The 22,759-nt window shown below is 37.3% G+C and overlaps 1 protein-coding gene and 1 pseudogene across 1 annotated transcript in view; one reads left to right on the top strand and one right to left on the bottom strand.

Annotated features, from left to right (window-relative positions):
- Positions 1 to 6,660: 6,660 nt before the first annotated feature.
- Positions 6,661 to 21,130, bottom strand: LOC105093594 (poly(A)-specific ribonuclease PNLDC1-like; annotated as a pseudogene).
- A 1,097-nt stretch (positions 21,131 to 22,227) lies between these two features.
- The window catches only part of CELF2 (CUGBP Elav-like family member 2), a 722,443-nt gene continuing 721,911 nt past the window's right edge, over positions 22,228 to 22,759 (top strand). Inside the window, exon 1 of the mRNA XM_031444742.2 lies at positions 22,228 to 22,276. The gene's annotated coding sequence lies outside the window, so the exon portion shown is untranslated. The remainder of the gene's footprint in view (positions 22,277 to 22,759) is intronic.

Below are 22,759 nucleotides of genomic sequence, written 5' to 3'. Positions count from 1 at the left end.
ACAAAAAAAATCTCAAAGAAGATGATCAAGGCACTTAAATATGCCAACAAACAGAAGATAATCTCAAAGGATAAAAGGCACATAGAGCTTCTTAACAGGATGGTACCCTAACAATCATCTTGCCCAATCTCTTCAATTTTCATGGGAGAAAACTGGCTTTACTTTTTCATATCACTCAGCTAACAAGTGATTTAAGAATTCTGAGACTTTTGACTTTTATTAGAGAACACTGGTTTCCACTAAGAAACACTATATCCAATATGAATTTATCACAAATCCATATTATTTTTAGCTATCACTTACCTCTTTTGCATCTCAAACTAGTTTCTTCTACATTTATACACAGAACTTAAGTGCACCCAACACTGAAAGCTTTTCTAAGGATTAAGCTTCACACAGTGATGTTTACTTCTTAGAGTCTTTAAAGCCATTATAGGGAAGTATAACTTTTCTTGCAACTAAATATTCTTGTGAATAATGTAAAAGCATGACTTGAGTATCCATAGCATAACCAAGAAAATATTTAATGGAAACACAAGAATCTTGAAGAAACTTCTGCCAGTTCCTTCTAATACACACTCTGTGAGAAATGGAGTGATGTGCACAAAAGAATTTTCCAACAGGGCAGTTGGCACCGACACCCAGAATTCTTGGTTCTATGTCCTATATTTAGTTTCTTAATTTAGAAAGAACACTAACTATTTGTGTTCTACCCATAAAATTCAGTAAGTTTTTTGTTAAATAGAGTGTGTTAGAATTGATAGTATCACCTTTTGCACTGAAGGCTCAAAATTCATTGTAAAGGAAAGATATTCATTTCTGTTTTCCTTTTAAAGTGAAAGATATCAAGGTCTTAACAACATGATTCCAAGGAAAAGTAAGATAATTAAGAGTTGTGTTTTCTTCATCCTGATTGCCTTTCCAATCAGTTTTTTGTTTTTTTTTTAAGATTAAGCAAAAATAATCACAGACCTAATGTATTACAATTTGGAGAATTTTTGTTTTTCAGGGAAAAAAAATCTGCAGTGAATTTTATGTCAGATAATTTTATTGTGTAGACACTGCGTGATAACCCTTAAGGCATGACTACATGCATGGCAGAAATAAATTACTCCACCGGCAAAACACTGGAAGAGAATGAAGATTTATAATCTCAGTTATTGATCACTAAAATGATAGGAGTATCATTCTCTGCCAAGAGAAGTTGTGAAAAGAGGACAGAAGCTGACAGAAGAGAAAAGAAACTCTCAGTGATGGGAGTCACAAAAGATACAATCAGGTCCTCATTTCCCTCTAGACAAAGAGATGAAGATCGCATTTAGGCAAAATAAATAATTAATTCACATTACCTACCGTGGAAGCCAAATTACCCAAGAGAAATATAAGCCTCTTAGACATATAGTTTTGGGTAGATAAAATCACATTACACCAAAAACATATACAGCTCTTTGTGTGTATACATAAAAAATGATTATGTGTAGTGATTCTTGAGTAGACTAAAAAGTGGTTAGATAATAAACCCCATGCATGCTTCCATCAAAGAAAATCACCCTTCAGCCTTATACATATGGAAGTAATGCTCTTAACTTTAAATAGCAAGATCAGAGACCAATGAAAAAGCATTTTAAAGCAACATTAAATAATGATACAAACCAAAATGATTATAAATCACCCAAAGAACTCTGATTATTTTATAAACTCTGGTCCTAAAGCTTCCTAAATTTGTAATCCCAAATTTAAAAGTTTATTTAAGAATTAAGTACTATTTTCACTTATAAAGTGGAGAAGACACAGTAAAATAAAAGTGTCAGCAACAGTACTTACATCATTCAGTCTTCAGGAGTATCCAATTCACATTCATTGCTGGACCCAGTCATACGCTAAAGGAATTTATGTTAAAGAAATGTACACCAGAAATCAACACAACATTGTAAACTGACTATACTTCAATGAAAAAAAGAAATGATTCAAGAGGCAAAGATTTATGAACAAAGATGTCAATCACATTGTTATTTAAGTGATAGTAGTAATCAAAATTAGAAACTACTGAACATGTAATAAAAGGGAATATGTGATAGCATAACATATATACATAAGAATTCTAGTTTTGCTATTTTAAAAATGTTTAAAATTTATTGCATGCACATGGTAAAAAAAAAATTTAGCAGTTAAAAAAAGAGGGGTTTCCACAGTGAAAATTAAGCTTTATTTTCACTCTCACCTACCAATTATCCTCTCTAGAGGCAACTACATTCCAGTGATTTTATTTATATATCAGAATATATATATATATAGTATATATATCCACCTTTTCTTTTTTTTTTCAAATTGTGGCAAATATTTCGTATTAACTATTCTCCAGATTGCATTTTTCTCTTAAGAGTCTATCTTGAAAACCATTCATTATAAATACATATAAATATTACCCACTTCTAAGTTTTTTGAAATACTATAACATGCAAAAGAAAAACTAAAAATTCACAAAGAACTTGATGAACTTTCAAATATGAACACTCCCATAGAACATGCACATAAATCTGGAATCTGAATACAACAGTCATCAAGGAATTCTCTTTGTGGCCTTCACCAATCACTATCCCTAAAGGGTTACCGCTACCCTGACTTCAAATACCGTAGTTGAGTTTTGTCTGTTTGAACTTGATAAAATTTAAATCATACGGTGTATCCACTAGCTATTGCAACAATAATGCTGCATAACAAATCATCCCCAAATACCATGGCTTAGAAAAACAGATAATTATTCTCATTACAGTCAGTTCGGGGCTATACTGGATTTCAGATGTCTTTGTTCATTACTTATCATGATAGTATAGGTTATATACCAAGTCAACAAACTTTTTCTATAAAGGGCCAGATGGTAAATATTTTAGGCTATAAGAACCATATGGACTGTTCTCATTTCTGCCATTATAGCATTAAAGCAATGAAAGATAAAACATACATAAATGAGTGTGGCTGAGTACCAATAAAACTTTATTAATTAAAAACAGACAGTGGGCCAGGTTTGGCCTGTGGGCCATAGCTTGCCAATCTCTGGTTAAATTAAGATTTCCCATAACCTCCAAATCTCAGTGGCTTAACACAACCAAAGTTTTATTTCTTGCTCACATGGACCTGCCCAACCAGGATTATTTGAAGCAGGAAGTATGCACAGAGACACATTGCACATCAACACTTTTACTATCACCATGGCAACGGGATGCAGACATGGCTACTAGCACACTGACTCAAAATTTCTAGCAAGAAATGATGCACACAACTTTCATTCATGTGTCACTGGCCAAAGTAAGTCACATAGATTTACCTCATGTCAGAAGGGGCAAAGAAATGTAATCTTTTTTTTGTACCAGGTGGAGAAAAGATCCAGAATATTGGTGAACACATCTCATGACAACTATGGCTATTATTGCATCTGCGCAATATGGTAGACTAAGACCCTGAGGAACCTTCCCATTGCTAAACATTTGTATACGTTTTTGAGTGTTGCAAATGCTTGTAACTTGCCATGCCAGTGCCAGCCAGTCAACATTATCTCCACATAGTATGCCTGCATCATTATGGCCCAGCATGTAACCAGCCTCCCACATTAAGACCTTGCTATGGGGTCTTTGCTGGGCAGCCTTGGGACTGCCTCCAAAGCTCAGGAATAACCTCAAAGAACCATGATGAAAAGAAATCTATTCATAGAACTGTAAGCAGTAGACTTGGTCATCACTTTGGTATTTTAGGTTTTGAGAACCATATGAAGACAAGCAAACTGAAGAGAGAAAATACATGAATTTGTGACCTGTAGCAATGTCTTGGATGATTGATAACAACCTGGAAGCAACCACACTAAAAAATTAGAAACAAAGAAGAGGAAGATAGACATTTGATGGACCCATAAGTGTAAGAACAAACAACCGAAACCTTCCAGGAAAGGGTGTACACAACAGCTAGGTAAATAGGTTGAGTTTGGGGGTAAATATCAGGTAAATATCTACCCTTGGTCATCTTCTGTCTTTGCATGATTGGCCCATAGATGGAGAAGTTATGGTGACAGAGATGGAGGCCATGCATGAGCCCAGTGACTTTCACACCAAAGCTCTTTCTCACTAAGGCTCAACTGTCTTTTGCTGTTCCTGAATATCTAACCCTGTCAGCAGCAAAGATGAAATCTGAGTTCTTAATATGGTACCATCATGCAAGGAGGTGAGCCAGCCACTTGAGGTAAAATCTATTACATGAGACCTTTTCTATCCCAGAGGTGCAGTGATTCATTCTTAGTAGAACTGACAATAAAGATATGGATTCTCTTTATTTACTCTCAGTGCTTCTGCCAGCATCACCCCCAGGGGGTTATAGAATACTCAGTCACTGACTAAAATCCCACAGAATGTAAGCTTGAGCTAAATGACCTATTTTACTACAAAGTTAGTGTGAAAATGGATACCAGTTTTCATGGCTGGATGGATCTATTTTAAGCTCTTTGTGTTGTTCCATTGATCAATTTCTCTATCTCTGGACCAATGCCACACTGTCTACTGCTTAATAATAGGTCTTGGTACCTGGGAAAGCAAAACTACACACATATGCACATCTTATTCTTAGCAGAAATTTCTTGGCAGATTTTGGCCTTTGAGTGTTGTATGTAAATTTGAGAATCAACTTATAAATGCCCACATAATGTTCTTTTGAAATTTGGGTCTAAATATCACTAAATCGATAGATCAACTTGAGGAAGAATTAAATATTTGTAATACTGAGCCTTCCAATTCATGAACATTATGTCTATTCATTTAGATTGTTTCTTAACATATCTCAATAAAATTATCTCATTGTTCTACATTCTTATCTTGCAGAAATTCTGTTTGACATTTCTTTAGCAAGCTTCATTTCCACACATACATATTGTTGATAATAATTAATAAACAGATTCATTTCCATTTTCTTCATAGATAATCATGACTTCAGTGAATAAGAGAATTTGTTTCTTTCTCATTCTTATACCTCTGCAACTACTTTTCAATTTTTAGGATCTGGGGCATCCAATACAAAGCTCAAAAGATATGGTGATATTAGACATTTCTTAGGGCTTTTTTTTTTTTAAGGATAGAATGCATTTTATTTAACAGTTTGGTACCTTGTGTTTTTGTGTGTGTGTGGTAAGATATGCATGACATAAAATTTACTACTTTAACCATTTTGAAGTGTACAGTTCAGTGGCACTAACCACAATCTCACTACTGTGCAAGCATCACCACTGTCTATTTCCAGAAGATTTTCATCTTCCCAGACTGAAACTCTGTACCCATTAAACAAACTAACACCACAGCCCTCCTCCTCCAGCCCTGTAACCTCTAATCTGCTCTCTGTCTCGGAGTTTCACTGCTCTAGGCACCTCATGTAAGAGGAATTATGCAATATTTGTCCCTGTCTGGCTTACTTCACTCAGCATGATGTTTCCAAGGTCCATCCAGGTTGTAGATGGATGTCTCAGAACGTTCTTTTCAAGGCTGAATCATATTCCCACATGGATAGACCTCATAGTGTTCATTCATTTGGCAGTCGATGGACACTTGGTTGCTTCCACCTTTGGGCTACTGTGATTAATGCTGCAAACATGGGAGCAGAGTCCCTGCTTTCCATTTTGGGGGCTTTATAACTAGGAGTAGGGGTGTTGGATCAGATGGTAATCCCATGTTTAAGCATTTGGGGAGCTGCCAAACTGTTCTGCACAGTGACTGCGCCATCTTACAGTCCCATCAGCAATGTGCGAGAGATCCAGCGTCTCCACGTCCTTGCCAACACTTGCTATTTTGTGGTTTTAAGTAACAGTTATCCCAGTGGGGATGAATTTAAATACTTAAGACATAGAGGATGTGGGCTTTGATTTGTACTCTTATCTGAGCCCCCAGATCGCTAGGGTTGGGCCTGGTCTTATCATTATAATAATGTTGGAGAGGTGTTTTAGCTTCCTGGGGCCACCATAACAAATTACCAAAATCTGGGTGGGTTAAACAACAGAAGTTTACCCTTTCACAGTTCTGGATGCCAGAAGTTTGAAGTCAAGGTATCAGGAGGGCCAGGCTCCCTCCTAGGGCTCCAAGGGAGGTTTCCTTACCTCTTCCAGCTTCTGGTGGCTCCCAGCATCCCTTGGCTGGTAGCAGCATCACTCCACTCTCTGCCTCTGTCTTCATGGCCTCTTCCCTGTGTCTGTGTGCCCTTTTCTGACTCTTACAGGGACACCCTCATTGGATTTAGGGCCCACTTTAATTTAGTGTAACCCAAGCTCGACCCTCAGTTATATCTGCAAAGACCTTATTTCCAAATAAGTTCACATTCTGAGGCTCTAGGTGGATGTGAATTTGCAGGGAAACACTATTTAATCCACTCTAAGACGTAATTCCCTTCTCAACGCTCCATTCCACTAACAACGTGGAGCCAGCATGTAGCAATGGTGCAGTAGAGGTGAGAGGTCAGGAGAATGGCCTCAGATTCACGGTCAAGAGCTGCTCAGATAGGCTCCGAGTGCAATGAATGTGGTGGCGGTCAGTTCGCTCTGGCTCAGATAGTGAGAAATACATTAGTCTTTGATTTTCTAGAACCAAGCTTATTTGCTCTTAAACTCTTGTATCTACTTTGTTCTGTAAATATCCTTCATCTTAGCACCCCAGTGTTACTCATCAAACTGTTTAAACAGCTTCTTTTGGGTTGGTAGGCGACTGAGATCTTCGGTTCAGTCACTTCAAAGTCCCACCCCGAGTCTTTCTCCACCTTCCCCTCCGCAGAGTAGAGATGGTGCCGTGCGTGGGGCCAGCTATGGGGCCTCCTGGCACCAGGAGGGTGCGGAAGCAAGGACGGTACTGGGGGAAATTCTGTTAACAAGCAGTTGATGTTCGGGGAGTGTCTCCAGTACCGGTACAGAGAGATGCACAGGGTCGGGTGGCACCTGTACTCCTTCAGGATGCTTGGAGCACTGCTGACACAGGGGCAGGGGCAGGCACGCGGTGCCAGGCCTGCTCAGTGTGGCTGCAGGCAGAGAGGCTGGGCGGCCGCGGGCAGGAGGGGCGGCCCAGAACCTCATCACCTACTCCTTAAAATTGCTGGCCAGGAGCAGGAACTGGCTCTGCATCAGTCTCCTGACGTCAAATTTGCAGAGATTCTGAAACTCGCGGTAGACTTGCTTGCTTGCTGACCCCACGCCACTCCCTGACACTGAGGATGAGGATGGTAGGTCTGATGCTGAGATAATCTGGACCAGAAAAACTGATCTTGGGGACCCTGGCTCAGATAAGGTTCACCTGGTTCACATAGGGAGCCAGTACATCGAAGTAGAGAGGGAAGGAGGGCTTGGGTATGGGCACAGAGCCGTACACTCTCCATAGAAGTAGGGGTGCCACCCTCAAGAGAACTGATCTGCAGAGGAAGGCATCGTACGCTGCTTCATGGGGGTATTCTGTCTCAGTATATTTTTCACATTTGCTTGTGTGAATAATCACTGGCCCAGAATTCTTCGTGGGATTCAAGTCACTGTTTAGGATGTCATGAAGTTCTGAAAGATTTGAAACTCTTGGGAAATTCAGTTCCTTCCAGATGTCCTTTGTCAGATTCTTGGTGTCAATAAGAATAGGAAGTAGATTGTGGATATTCAGCTTGAATTTGTCACAGCTTTCTGGGAGAGGCCTGAAGAACTCCTCGTGGAGATGCAGGAGATCCATCATCACATTGTGTCCCACTCAGGGCTGCTTCTGAGCTTTCACCAGCATCTGGAAAAACACAGAGAAACCCCTCGAGGAGAGGAGAATCTTCTTCCAACAGCTCTCTCGATCACAAGAGGTGTTCTCAAGGTACCAGCGATGCTGTTTACTCATTTTCTTTACTATCACCCCCTGGTCTCTCAGCATCGTGGAGACGTCTGGGAGGGCCTTCCTCAGCACGAGCTGGACATCGAAGGCTTGGAAGCCAGTGATATTAGGGAGGATCATCCAGTCGCCTTCCTCGGCCAAGTCCAGCCAGCGTGTCACCTCTTCAATCACCACCTTGATCTGGTCTTTGTGCAGAGAACCGAGAACTCTCTGTTTCCCAGTCAGGATGTTGTGTTTAACTGTCTTCTCCTGTCCTTCGTTCATATACGGGATTCCTTTTTTGAGAAACTTGTTATAGTTGAAGCCATACTGATTTCAAAAACTGAATGCTGGAAGCCTGGAAAGAGAGCTCTGAATCCAAAATCCCAAACATTGTAGGGAAGAGAAAGAAGTTACACGAATGGGCTACACATTTATTTAACTCTCCTTCAATACTTGAGGACACTGACAATCCTGTCTGACAGATTGGGAATTACTGAACACTCTGACGAGTCTTTAGATACCACTCCGACGAGTCTTTAGATACCACTCCGACGAGTCTTTAGATACCACTCCGACGAGTCTTTAGATACCACTCCGACGGCAAGTCAAAAAAGACTGATCTGCTGGGGCCTGGACAGGTTAGAACGAAGGCCTGTGAATTCTATATCCAGGAAGTCCGCGCCCAGGACGAGCTCCTGCAGCAGCTGGAGGCTCTGCTCACGTGCATGGCCACGCAGCTCGGCCGAGGGCGCCCGGTGCGGCCACTTGCTGCCACGCGCTTCGGCCGTGCCGCCGCCTTTAAGGGCTCGCACCGGGGAAACTCTGCGCGCCGCGCCCCACCAGCCCGGGAGCCTCAGTCTGGGCGGCCGGCTGCGCTGTCCACCCGCCGCCCCTAGGTGTTTGCCCGCAGGTGTTCGCCCTTACCTCTTAGGGGTTTTTTTAATTTTTTTATTTTTAAAAGGTTTCATCATTAAGAATAATATTTTGTAGAAGTGCTCTAGTTTTCTAAGAATTTTAAACATGAACTAGTATTAAAATTAGTTAATTTTTACATTTATTAAGGTGATCATGTCGATATCTTTTAAATCTATTAATATGGTGATTACATATATAACACACAGCCATGTTAATATTGATCATGCTGGACATTACTTCTCTAGTACTTATTTATCTTATAGCTGGAAGTTTTTACCTTTTGATCACCTTTATGCAATTCCTCCCTGCCTCTGATAACCACAAATCTGATCTCTTTCGTGTTTGTTTTGAAGTACAATTGACCTACAACACTATTTTAGTTCCCGGTACACAACATACTGATTTGATACTTCTGTATGTTTCAAAATGATCACCATGATAAGTCTAGTCATCTGTCACCATACTAAGATACTACATAATTATTGACCATATTCCCCGCACTGTACTTTTCATACCTGTGACTCATTTATTTTGTAACTGAAAGTTTGTACATTTTAATCTTTCTCACCTGTCACATCATTACATCCCTTTTTAATTTATCTTTGCTCTTCTCTTGGTGGAAGGATAAGATACTAGTTCTAAGAATGGATTTTTGTAACCAGACTGCCTAATTTTAAATCTGCCACTTAGTAGCTTTATGATATTATGTGTCCTGCTCTGTAAAGTAAGAACATAAAGTTTTGGTGAGGATCCAGTTAGTTAATATGTGTAAAATGATTAAACTGTGTCTGGGTTGTAGGAATCACTATATGAGTATCAGTTATCTTTCTCTTACAACCTTTTCATTTTGTTTGCCTGTTTTATTTTCCATATTTTCCCTCCACTGATTTGAAATTGATGCGCCTGATTTCCTTTTTTTAGTGACTACTATTGAAATTTTTCCATGAATATTTGACTTACAAAGGTAAAAACCAAAATAAAGCCTTTCTAGAAAACAAGATTTGTTTCTAGAAAACAAGTTCTAAGAAGACTTTAATCACCTTTCCCCTGATAAACATACTATTTTTGTCTCACATTTAAATTGTCACTTTTGATGAAAATCTCAGTAATTGGATGCTAAAAATATTTTATACAGGCATAATTTAAATTTACATATTTTTAGAATATTCTTTTCTTTCTGTGTTTTAAAGTTAATATTCTATTTTCTTCTGACTTACATTGTTGTATTTAAGCTATATGCAGTATATCAATTGCCCTTCTTTTGTAACAATTCTCTTTGGCTTTACAACACTTTTATTATAAATAAAATTTACATACAAAACATACAATAATGTGCATAGATTTAATTAAGTTCAATGAATGTTGCCAAATACATATGTCCATGTAACAACCACCCCTAAAATTTTCTTCTCCCCGGAAAGTTTCCTTCATATCTGTGCATTCAGTCTTCACAGCCCCACCCCATATAACCACTGATCTGATTTCTATCAACATCAGTTAGTTTTGACTATTACAGAGCTTTTAACTCTTATAGAACTTTATATTTACAGAACTAAACTCTAGGTATTATTTTATATTTGACTTCTTTCACTGAATATAATACCTATATGAAGCATCTGTGCTCTTGAGTGTATCTTCAGTTTGCTTTTTTTTTTTTTTTTACTGCTAAGTAGTATTCCATTCCAGGCATCACCAAAATTTGATTATCCATCATCTCTTAAACATGTTCCTATTTCTAGTGCCTGGCTATTGTGAATAAATCAGTTATTAACATCAGGTAAAATTCTTTTGAGGACATATGTTTTTACTTCTTTTAGTTAAATTCCTGGGAGTTCAACTACAGAGCATTGGGTAGGCACATCTTTAAGTCACAATAGTCTTTGGACTGTCCATTTCCTTCCCTGTAATGTTCATGTCAGGTTTTGTTATTACAGTTATGATAGCCTCATAAAACTAATTGAGGAAGTGATCCATCTTCCTCCTTTTCAAGATACTTCTTGTAAAAATGGTCATTATTCATTTGACAGGATTCACCAGTGTATCTGGGTCTGGACTTTTCTTTGCAAGAAGATATAGTATTACAAATCTAATTATTTTAATAAATGGTTTTCACATATTCTGTTTCTTGTGGTGTCAGATAAATAGAATTTTTTGAGAAATGTGTAAATTTTTACCTGATTTGCCACTGACTTTGAGTCTTAGATAATATTCCTTTATTCTTGCAAGGTCTGGGGAGTGTATAGTGGTATCCCCTCTTTTGTTCCTGATATTCATAATTTTTTCCATTTTTTTCTCATCATCTTTTGAAATTTATTGACACTTGTTTTATGGCCCAACGTATGACATATCTGTGACTGCTTTGTGTGCACTTGAGAAAAACATCTGTTCAGTTACTGGGTGTAATGTTTGGGGAACAGAATTTCTATAGCCTTTTTAACTTCTTGTCTGCTTATTTAACTCATTTCTGTACAAAGAGTCAAAATCTCACAACTTTAACTTTAAATTTGGTCTACTTCTCCCTTTAGTTTTGTCAGTTTTGCTTCATTTTTTGGAAGTTCTGCTATTAGACACATACACATTTAAGATTTTATGTTTTCCTGTTGAGATTACCCCTTTATCAGTATAATATTTCCCTTCTAGCTCTGCTAGTACTTCTTATCTGAAAATCTACTTAGTTTGATACACATTTAGCCTCTTATATGCTTTCACATGTTTGATGGTTTACTTTTTTATATAGCCTGATAATCTCTGCTTTTTAGTTAAAATGTTTGATTCATTTACATTTAATGTAGTTATTGATATATTTGGGGTTAATTCTACCATCTTTCTACTTGTTTTCTGTCTCATTTACTGTTGTCCTATTGTTTTCTCTTTTCATGCCTTCTTTTGAGATATATATACTCCTATATATTTATATATATATATACATATATGGATACATATTGCCTATTCTGTGTATATATATGTGTATGTATATGTATGTGTATGTATGTGTGTGTGTGTATATATATGTATATATATTGCCTATTCTAATATCTGGGGAATATGTAAGAATGTTGGTTAGTATGCATGATCAATTATAATAAGTCTGGATTAATATCTTTTTTAAAAGAGTGTTACTTTTTGTTACAACAGGAAGTTAATTCACTGGTATCTACTTGATTTTCTTGAAACTCTGTTTGAGTTTTTGTCAAGGAACATTACAGTAACTTCTGGACACAGTGTTACCTCTAAGGTAAAATTGCGCTGGTGCATCAGCTGAATGTCCAGGGTGTTAACAAGTTCCTTCCAGTATGATTGAGTCAGAACACCAGCATTTCCTGGAACTGTGCAGTCTCTTAGTTCCACTCTCAGTATTGCAGCAGCCACTCTCTGCTAGGCAATGTGGAATTTCTCCCTCACCTTAAACAAGGGACACGAACTCAAGGGTCTCTCTCTTCATCGCCTCCTCCTTTCTGGCCACATGTCCTGCAAAGTTCAGCTTCTTCCGTAGCCTTGAACTCTGTTTTCAGCCTCCTCGTGTCAGTGAGATCAAGATGCTCTGCTTTAGCTCGGCTTTGCTCTGCTGCATGTGAGAGTCTCTCCCTAGGTGGAGTGCTGGGGTGAAGGTGGTGCTCACCTCATGTGTTTCCCTTCTCTCCAGGATGACAGTCCTGAGCTACCTATAGTTTAAGATCTGTACACAGTTGTTTCATATATTTTACCCCATTGTGAAATTATTCATGGCAGGAAGTTAAGTCCAACATTCAGTTCTTGCATTGTGGCTGGAAATTGAAGCTTTTTTTAAACAATGTTTTCTCTTTTTGTTTCCTTGTGTTTCATTGTAGATTTCTTATTATTCATTTTCTTTGGGTACTTCCTGAAGCTGTGGTTTCATATTTTTCATCATGAATTAGTGGGAAAATTTTATTTATTTAAATATTGCCCCCCCAAACCTTGGCTCTCATTGATCCTTATTCTTATCTTATGGAACTCTCCTGATACATTTGTTAAGACTCCCTACCGTCATCCAGTATTTCAGCTGATCCAGGTTGCTTGCTAGGTGAGGGATAAAGATCCTCTGATTTCTGTGGGATCTGTGGCTTTTGTTGCCTTGCCCTTGTCTTGCTGTGGTTGCTGCAATTGTCTGTTTATTCTAGTGTAGGCATGGAAGTACATACTCATGAGCCTTGTATCCAACAAATGCACAATATAACCCTTCGTATATAATGTTCAAAAGCTAAAAGAAATATTTAACAGAGCCTGTACTTTTCCTAACAGCAAAATAACCAGAAATGTGCAACAGATGATTATATGATATATGTACTTTTTGTAGAAACCAAAACCAAAACAAACAAAAATCTAGAAACAGCTCAAATACCTATCAACAGAAGACTAGGAAAGTAAATTACATTGTATTAACAATGGAATATTCCACATGAGTGACTCTTCATTATCCACGGCTACAACATCTGCAGGCTGATTAGAAATATAATACTAAGTGAAACAACAAATTTCAGAAGACCAAGTACAGCATGATATCAAAAATACATAGAAATTACATTATATTTTGGAAAGGACAGAATGGAAGTGTTCCTAGAATTCCAACCCTCCCATTGAGAAAAATGTGAAAAGCCAGATACATTATAAAAATAAAGCAATCTTATGGTTACTGGGGAAAGGGGGTGGGAAGGGATAAATTTGGGAGTTTGAGATTTACAAATGTTAGCCACTATATATAAAAATAGATTTTGTTAAACTTTCTGCTGTATAGCACAGGGAACTATGTTCAATATCTTGTAATAACCTTTAATGAAAAAGAATATGAAAGCAAATATACGGCTGTATGTGCATGACTGGGATATTGTGCGGTGCACCAGAAATTGACACATTGTAACTGACTGTACTTCAGTAAGAAATTAATAAAAAGTTTTAAAAAATATTTAAACACACCATAGAGCTGCAGAAGCAATACAGGCTAAAGACAGTCAAATTCTAAAGAGCAGACAAGCTTTCAGGTGTCAAATGAGAACCTGAGCTTTCCGTAGAGGTCGTTTTCAATCCTGAACATGTCAGTACTAAGAATCTGATCTTGGACCAGACAGAGTACTCCTCCTAGGAAGGGGGGATATGCAGATTTTGGTTATTTGAAGGTTTTCCTCATACTTTCTTAACACTGCTCTAAAGTTTTGAATATATTTGTTTCAATGTTTACTATGTTTATTATAATACTCTATTTTTAAACAAATTTTGACAGTTTTTAAACTGTCAGTTGATAATTTTACTTCATCTGTTAACACATTTATTTTGTTTTCCCCCTTAATTCATTTAAATGTGATAAAATTATTTAAAGAGTCTGAATTTGAAATCTCCATTTTATATAGAGGATTTGGTGTAGGTTCAAGCAGTGAGTTTGGGATCTTCCCTGGGTTCTAATCTATCACATATTGATCAAAATTGCTTTGTATTTATAGATTAATTGAGGAAAATTGACTTCCTATAACAGTTGTCACTCACCTATTCATGTCCTATGTTATATATTTCAATAATATTTTGTAATTTTGTGCAAGAAGATCTGGTATATCTTTTGTTAAATCTTTTCCTGAAGGCTTCGCAGTTTTGTTCCCAGTATATAGAGGGTTGTGTTTTCCACTAAATTTTATGTTTATTGCTTAAGTATATAGATATTCTTGATTTTTATGTATTTGTTTTGTGTCAGTAACCTTAATGATCTCCTATGAATTATAACCATTTATATAAATAATATCTTGAATTTTCTATACAGATAAGTATATCATCTGAAAAAAGAGGAGATAAATTATTGAGTTTGTCTCTTTCTTCCTAAAATATACATTGCTTATTTTTACCTCCTGTCTTCTTATATTGGCTAGAATCTCCAGGAAAATGTCAAATAACCAGGATGATAGGAGTCACTCTTTTCTTGTTCCTGATTCTAGTGGGAGTGTTTCTGAGTTTCTTGTGATACGTTTTAGGTAAATGACATTAACTGTATTAAGCAAGTGTTATTCTATCAACATTTGTGAAGAGACTATTTTTACTGAAGAGTTGGTTTAGAATGTGTTTAGGTTTCCCTGTTCTAAGCCCTGGGGATACAATTGTGAACTCGTCTGAAGAAAGTTGTCCACTTCTTTGTTCCCTTTGAGTGTGGTAGCTTCATCTCTTCCTGTTTCCCTAGTTCCTTCTTAACTCAGTTCCTTCTTCCTCTTCAGGATGCTACATAGATGCCACTTCCCTTTGAAGGCCACATCTGATCCCTCAGGTCTCAGTCGGGGCTGTTCCCTTGGTCTTCCCACAGTGTGCTAGACTTTACCCATCCTTCCCCTCCTCACTTAGGACTGCGGTCATCTGCTGACTTGTCCTCCTCCCCAGAGGTCTGCAAGTAAACGCTGAGTCTGGCTCCTTGTTGTATCTGCAGTGACTGGGACAGTACCTGGCAGGAATTAGGTGCTTAATATTTGTTTAATTGATTCATTAATGGCTTACTCTATTTTCCTAGTATCTTTTGGGCTGAGGCACAGCATTAGATTATTTCTTTTTCTGCCTAAACTTATAATCACTTTGCACTTTGGTATAAGAAGTTTGGCTTATTTATGACCAAAATCAGGCCCAGCGTATCTAAAATAGAAATGTGTGTGTTGAGAAAGCTGTTTAATTCCCCACACTGGGACTTCTCTGTGAGAATATGAGAGAAACGCCTCTCTCGTTTCTTACCTCAAAGATCTCTATTTCTCCTAAACGAATACTTTGTTTTTCTCCAATGGACAGGGTGACACATGAAGCTGACTATATTGTCTATTTCACATTGTTTGGGAAACTTAGAACCAAATTGCAACTTACTTCTACCCAGGATGTACAACATTATAGTATCTTTTTTTTCCACTTAATTTCTCTTTTTCTTTTGTATTTGTACCTTTGTTTTTTCCCTCTCCTCGATATCATTAAATTGTATTTTATATTGTTGAATGATGTGTTTCTCTGTAACCTACCTTAAATCTTTTTTCAACCAAGCAAGGTAAAACATTATCAGTATAATATATTATTGAAAGCATTCTCACCATTTTAACCTACTTTAAATGCTGCTAGCAGATTTGTCTTTCATCAGGACATGTATAATTATGTCTTACTCTTGTATAAAATACCTCATTGACTTCCCATTGCTTTATTTATTTATTTATTTATTTATTTATTTGGGAGGTAATTAGATTTATTTATTTAACCTTTTTTTTTTTTTTTAATGTAGGTACTGGGGATTGAACCCAGGACCTCATGCATGCTAGGCACACACTCTACTACTGAGCTCTACCTTCCTCCACCCATTGCTTCTAAAATGAGATGCAAAATTCTTAGAAAGGTGCTCGTGGCTTTTCATGGCACCCTTTATCTATGATCATTTAAACGTCTGTATTTGATAAACCATTTGGAATATAAAATATACAAATAAATGTCTATGAAAATATACTGGTTTATCTTTCTATCAAAATTACAGAGTGAAACACTTTCTTTTTACAGTAGTGAGCTTGGGGATAGTTTTATTCTTGTTTGTTTTGATTTGTTTTTTCTCCAGTGATATGTAGTTGACTGTATTTGGCAAGAAATGGAAATTCTAGAAAGTGTATTGTTATTGCAGAAAAAATGGAGAAGAAGCAAGACAGAGTATACCCATCAGTTGTTCATCTCTTGTTTAAATAAATAATAAAACCTTAATGTGCTGTGTCCTATGGAACAAACTACTGTATATATAAATTAACTCAGAGTCCAGAAGAACATGTACCTACAGTCACCAAGTTTGAAATGACTTTAAATTAAATGAAAGTGGTAAATTTTTCAGAAAAAAATTTAAGAATATTTTCAGGATTCAAACTGAATCTTCCCCACTATATCAACCCCTTTATTTTTCTTCCTACATCTCAAGCAGAAATATTATGTCAATTCTGATAAATACAGAAAATCATAATTTGGGAAAAATAACTTGACTTGTTCACCAGTGCTGGAGAGGAAATGATAAGTTTTGTAATAAAAGGCTATATTCCTTTGATAAAATGCCAAAAAAAAAAGTTATTTAATTCCACCTTTATAACAGGATCTGAAAAGAGAAGTATGTTGAAGAAGAATTTGCAGAGCATCTGTGGGTCGGGAGGGTTAAACTTTCTTATACTTAATTGACAAATATTCTAATTTGAGAAAAGTCATAAGCAACAACAAAAATTAACAGCTTGAAACAGGAGAGAGTAATCCCAGCTCAAACTGGTTTGTGCATTGTTTGAAGCAATGTTATACATTTACACTTGTGTGAATTCAGGTATGTTTGTTTAAATATAAGGTGCATTATAGGACACTTTATGTACTTAGTTATCCAACAAATATTTCCTCGGACTGTTAGGTATGCCGTAAAATTATCTCACTTGAAATTATATACATACATAGTCTCTGCCAAGTTGAATACCATACATTGATAACATAGTTATATATTATATGCCCTTCCATTTGATGTCTTTTCATACCATTTTCTCCACATGAGACAAAAAGATTTCTAGTAAAGGTTAAAATGCAGTGGTATATATTCCAAATACATCACCATGTGTTACAAATAGATTGTGAATAGGAACCTTGGAGTCTAGTCACTTTGTATCCCTTACTACCTATATGAAACCTAGACTAAGCTGAGCTACATTGCCAGATAGGACCACAGTAAGATGGCTAGTACGTTCTAATTAAATCAAGCTGTGTTGTGCAAACTCCATGAATTTTTATCTTTGACAATGCCCTTTTATCAGCATTGCTATCTGGCAGCTGACCCCACCACTACAATGAAATCGCTTTGCCAATAGCCTTCAACTTGGTATTTTGAAATAGTATCTTCTAGTCTCTTCCAATCCAGATTATACACATTTGGAATCTTTGCCAAGTTGGGCACCCTAGAGTAGTCCAAGTCATCTGCCTGGATTCTTTCATCCCCTCTATTTTTTTTTTAATGTTATTTTTGTTTAATATTGTGGTTAAATTCATTTCTCGTTCCCTATGAAGTTATTTTTGTGGGTTTTTTTAATTGAAGCGCAGTCAGTTACAGTGTGTTAATTTCTGGGAGACAGCACAGTGCCCCCCTCTTGTTCTACATTCCTTCTCACCTCTCAGGCCACTTCCAAGTCCGTCCCTTGAGCTCCTCCTCCTTTGGCATCCCTGGAATTCTTGTCGCTTGGCTTCCTCTTGAAGAGCTCATCATTATGTTTCCGTAACCTGCTCCCAACTCCCATCATTGTGGTCTCTCCACTGATCACTTTTCCTGAGAACTAGACCAGATCCTGGCCTCTCCTCTGCTTTGTCCAACTGAGTTCTTGGATGAACGTGTCCCAAACCAACCACACCATCACTCACTATGCAAAACTTGCACCTCCCTGTAGCCCCCACAGAGATGAGTCGGGCAACTATCCACCTCAGAACCCCAGTGAGAAGTCCCCTCTCCTTTTGAGCACTGAATGTGTTCTATTCATCCCATCTGATAAGACTTAGGTCACTCTTCTCACCTTGGTCAGTATAGGGGTTGGAATTTCCTTAGGCTTGTGTCTTCACTTAAACTTTCTTAAAATACAGTCTCTTATCAACTGATTTGTAAGGAAGCTTTGCTCCCTCCCCATACACTCTGCAAAACCTGGCTGCCAGTTTAACCAGAGAAGATGCAGTTCTGTAAAACACCTCAGCTCTTCATGTGTCTCTGTCATTTGGGTGTTCTCTGTATTTTCCGTGGCTGACAGTGTTCTCGGCTTACATCTTGTATGTTTATTGTGCCTATCAGAGGAGCCATGTATACTTTCAGTTTAGAAGTAGAAACCAATATTGTCTCCCATTGCAAAGTGCCATGATCCTTGGTCTATCACATTTGCGGCACCACTGGTTAAGGGATGTTCTATTTCATCACATTTGAACCCGCTCTCATCCAGGCTACCATATACTTCAGAACTGAATTTAGTCTAAAAGCCTAGTTCAATTTTGGCATGTTTGCGCATCTGCGTAAGAATATGGCAGCAAGATAGAAATGACCTATGGAGGTTTAAGGCATCCTTGTGGTCCTTGTTCTATGCTAAGCCAAACATCAGTTTTTGAGTTGATCTGTTTATAATCTAAATGCTCAGACTAACCTGTCCACAACACTCTATGTACCTGGCCCCAAAGAAAGGATTAAGATCTTCTTAGAATAAGGAATTCTATGTCTCTGTGTATGTTTACATTTAGAAACTCAAGTTAAAATTTCCATGAATTTAATAAAATTGATTTAACAATGGGAACCTTGTTCAAAAGACCGCCCAAGGGCTGTAGACCATTTTTATGACAGTGGAGAGACATTTTTCTCATTCATGTTTAAAGGGGTTAATTATGATAGCTAAGTGTTACAATAAGTGTGAGCAATTTCTCAATATTCCACTGAAATTTTTTTAAAAAGTATTCATTGGCCATTGTAGTCTTTAAGACATCAGGGTCACAAAATATCATTCATTAGGGAGTGTTTTTGCTGCCCCCAAAGACAAAACAGTAAAATCACCCTGAAGACAGCTGATTCCAAATGAAGGAGGTGTTTACCAGAAAGTACTAATTTTAAAACATGCCATAACTTTGAAAAATTTCATTGTCGTTTTTAACTAAGAAGATAAAAATGTATATGTTAGAAGCCCATGAAAAAACTGAACTTGCATTTCCCACCCTGACGTCAAGTTTCCATAGGCATGAACATTTAGATAGTATATGACATTAAACCTATTGAAAGAATTTCTTTAAAACACATTTCCAATACACCTGTTCAATGTATTTCTTTAAGACACATCTCCTTGATTTGAAAGCCAAATAAATATATATCCCTACGCAGAATTCCCTAACAAGTCAGTAGGATATTTATGAAGTTTTTTTTCCCCCAGGATAGCTATAAGATTCTCAGTAAGATACTACTTGCTCCCCCAATACCAAGTAGAAACTTCTGAATTAACAGGCTAAATGTCTAGTGGAATCGTGGGGCTCATACATTTCCTGAAGCCTCTTTAAAGTTCAATGTCAGGATTTTGTATTTGATTAAGACAAACAATATTCTAATTGTACTCAGGCAGCACTGGCAACCATAAAAATATTCTTTCTTCTTCATTTATAACAGAACAGAAACAAGCACATGCTATCCTGTGCAAATTTGTATTTTACCTCACCTGTGTTCTCAGTGCATTCTAGTATCCACAATGAGACCAGAGTATTTCATACTGTTCCAGCATATTTGTCATAAAAATGTGTAACTATAAAGTAAGGTAATGAATTTTTTTAAAAAAGCATTATCATTGGTTTTTTCGGGCAGCTCTACATGTTTTTCCCTTCTGCATGTATTTTCAGCTCTACATAGCTTTCTAGAACTCTTCTTTAAAAGGAAAGAATGACGAAAAAGCCCCATGAAATTACAGAATGCTTCAGGAAAATAAAATCTCTCTTCAATTAAATCTTTTGAAAAATCTGTGCATGACGCTTTCCAAGCCAAAGCATGGGTTGGTTTTATTGCATTTGATGCTGTGACAAAGTAGCCTAATTAGCACATTGGTGTAATTTACCACTGTTTCATTAAAGTTGATTGCCTAACTACCTGGGAAGTTAACATGGCTTCTTGAGTACTTGACCAGCCGTATTTTTCCTCCACTACAGCTGTTTGTGGGAATGGAGAATTCATTACCAACAGAAAAATAATTCTGATAAAGGTGATAATACAAGAAAAATATGTAGTTTTGTTCTGTGCCTCTTTTCCATTTTTAATTGGTTTGCATTTAGGATGAAACCTCAAATGACAGCATGGTTACCTGGCATTCAGCGAAAGGTTTGCCAATTTAGAAAGCTAAATTATGGTCATTTAATTTATACTAAATCATTTTGGTTTGAAAATCTGACCTTAAAGAGTGAAATACATTAAAGTCCATGACATTACATCTACTGTTGGCTTTCAGGGATCCGACAAGTTGTGCAGAAATAGTGAAATCCATTTAAATGGCTTGAGGTAGGGATGGGGGAAATGCTTTTAAATATATAGAAACTTACAAGCAAAGATAAGTTAAACACTGTCCCATTGGTAAGAGTGACTTTCTTTCATGTTTTTCGCCACTGGCAAAAATCCATGTACATTTTATTTTTCACGCCTTAGTCACCCCACCCCCCACTATGTGGCACGACACGTCAGCACAGTACTCATGTTAGAGCAGTAGGATGAACTAAAGACACCCAGTCCTTTAATAGGAGAACCAGTGCTACCTACCACTGTGGAAGCGATGCTTCTGCTTCGGATGGAGAAGCAAACCTGTAGATAATCCGTACTCCATACAGCTTTGTGATAGCTGCATATCAAAGTAGCCCATAACTGCTTCATCTGAAAAGATGATTTACAAAACAACAACAAAAAAGCTTGTTGTAAATTCTGGGTAGGCCATCCACATCCCGACAGAAGAAGGATGGGCTTAATTATCTTTCCTAATTCCTCTGCTGCAGAATGACAATCTGCTGCACGTTAAGTAACCATTTTACTCCTGTTGCTAAAATTAAAGCGGTTTTCTATAGGAGACGCCTTACATGAATTTTGCCATGGAGACCAAATTTATCTCTACAATTTTTAGCTCCTTGCCCAGTTCATAAATCTGAAAATTAACTTACTGGATTTGGTTGCAGACTTTTTATATTAATCTTTCATCCTTCTTAGATCTTTCTGGTGCTTATGGAAACTTCTTCCTGGGCCCTCTGCCTCTCGAGTTATTCTCAATACTACATGCTCAATAAATAAATAAATAAGTAAATAAGGTATCAGAGGAAAAGTGGAGGCCCTGGCAATCTTGGTATTTCCATCATTCCTAGAATTTTTAACATTGATGAGTTAAAGGAAAAGACAGGAGAGAGTGTGTCTTGGTGAAGAGGACGAGACATTAAGGAGTGTACAAGATGGCACAAAACAGATAACAAAAGTAAAAATATTGATAATAACTATTATTATTGTTCAGATTTAGAAAAAGAAAAAAGGGGGAAAAAACCCAAACAGTAATCAAACCCCATCAGCCTGAGCTATGGTGTATCAATTAAAGTGGAAAGGAATTACATGCAAATGCTTTAAATAGGAAATATAGAATACCTTTCCACTGATGATTTTTAGTTGTCAGGACAAGGGAGACCCAAACAGCAGACAGAATGGTCCCAGCATGCTTGTTGCCTTTTTTTGTTTGCACAGTAGCTGTCAATTCCAGCCTTGCAGGTAGTGGAACCCAGCGGGAGGCAGGGGCGGGACCCAACCACGCAGCCTGAACTGAGAGCAAATTTAAATTACTGAGCCTTTTTTTGCCTTTTTTATTTTTCTACTCTGCGACAAACTGAAAAGATTCCAGCACGCTAATTTAACCACCCTGCTTCTTCTTTGCCTTTTTTTTTTTTTTTTTTTTGTCTCCCCGCTTCCAGGATAATTAAAAGAGAAACCTGTAAAGGCAACATTCCTGTGACCGAGTTGGTGCTGCAACGTGCTGGTAAGAAAATAAATTTAATTTTTTTAATCTTTTTTTTTTTTTTTTGCTTTTCCTTTTTTTTTTTTTTAAAGAGCTTGAAGGCTTTGTCTGTCTAATGCAGTCATAAGCGTGGCTTCCCTGCCGTGAGGGGTTAGCATGTAATGAAAAGGTGTAATTGCTTGATATGTGACCTTCGCGTCATACTTATAATGGGTAATAACAGCATTCCTGGATACCCTGATGATGCTTCTCTCTGCGAATTGAGGAGTCACCAGCTGCAACAGGGCTAAGACTGTCGCACTATGGCAATGAGTTGTTGATCGTTTAGGGTTGGCGTTTCAGTGTCCTGTCAGGGAGAATTCCTGAGTTCTCCAGGTTACTCTCTGGCAGGGGTATCACGGATTTTAATAGGTCCCTTACAGACCACAACTGTTTTGTTATTTACTAGCCAAATAGGAAGTACAATGAGGAAACTTTTTTTTAAAGTAACACTGAAATTATCCT

The sequence above is a fragment of the Camelus dromedarius genome, chromosome 26 (assembly GCF_036321535.1).
Source record: "Camelus dromedarius isolate mCamDro1 chromosome 26, mCamDro1.pat, whole genome shotgun sequence".
In the NCBI taxonomy this organism is placed as follows: Eukaryota; Metazoa; Chordata; class Mammalia; order Artiodactyla; family Camelidae; genus Camelus; species Camelus dromedarius.
This window is presented reverse-complemented; position numbering and strand designations above follow the sequence as displayed.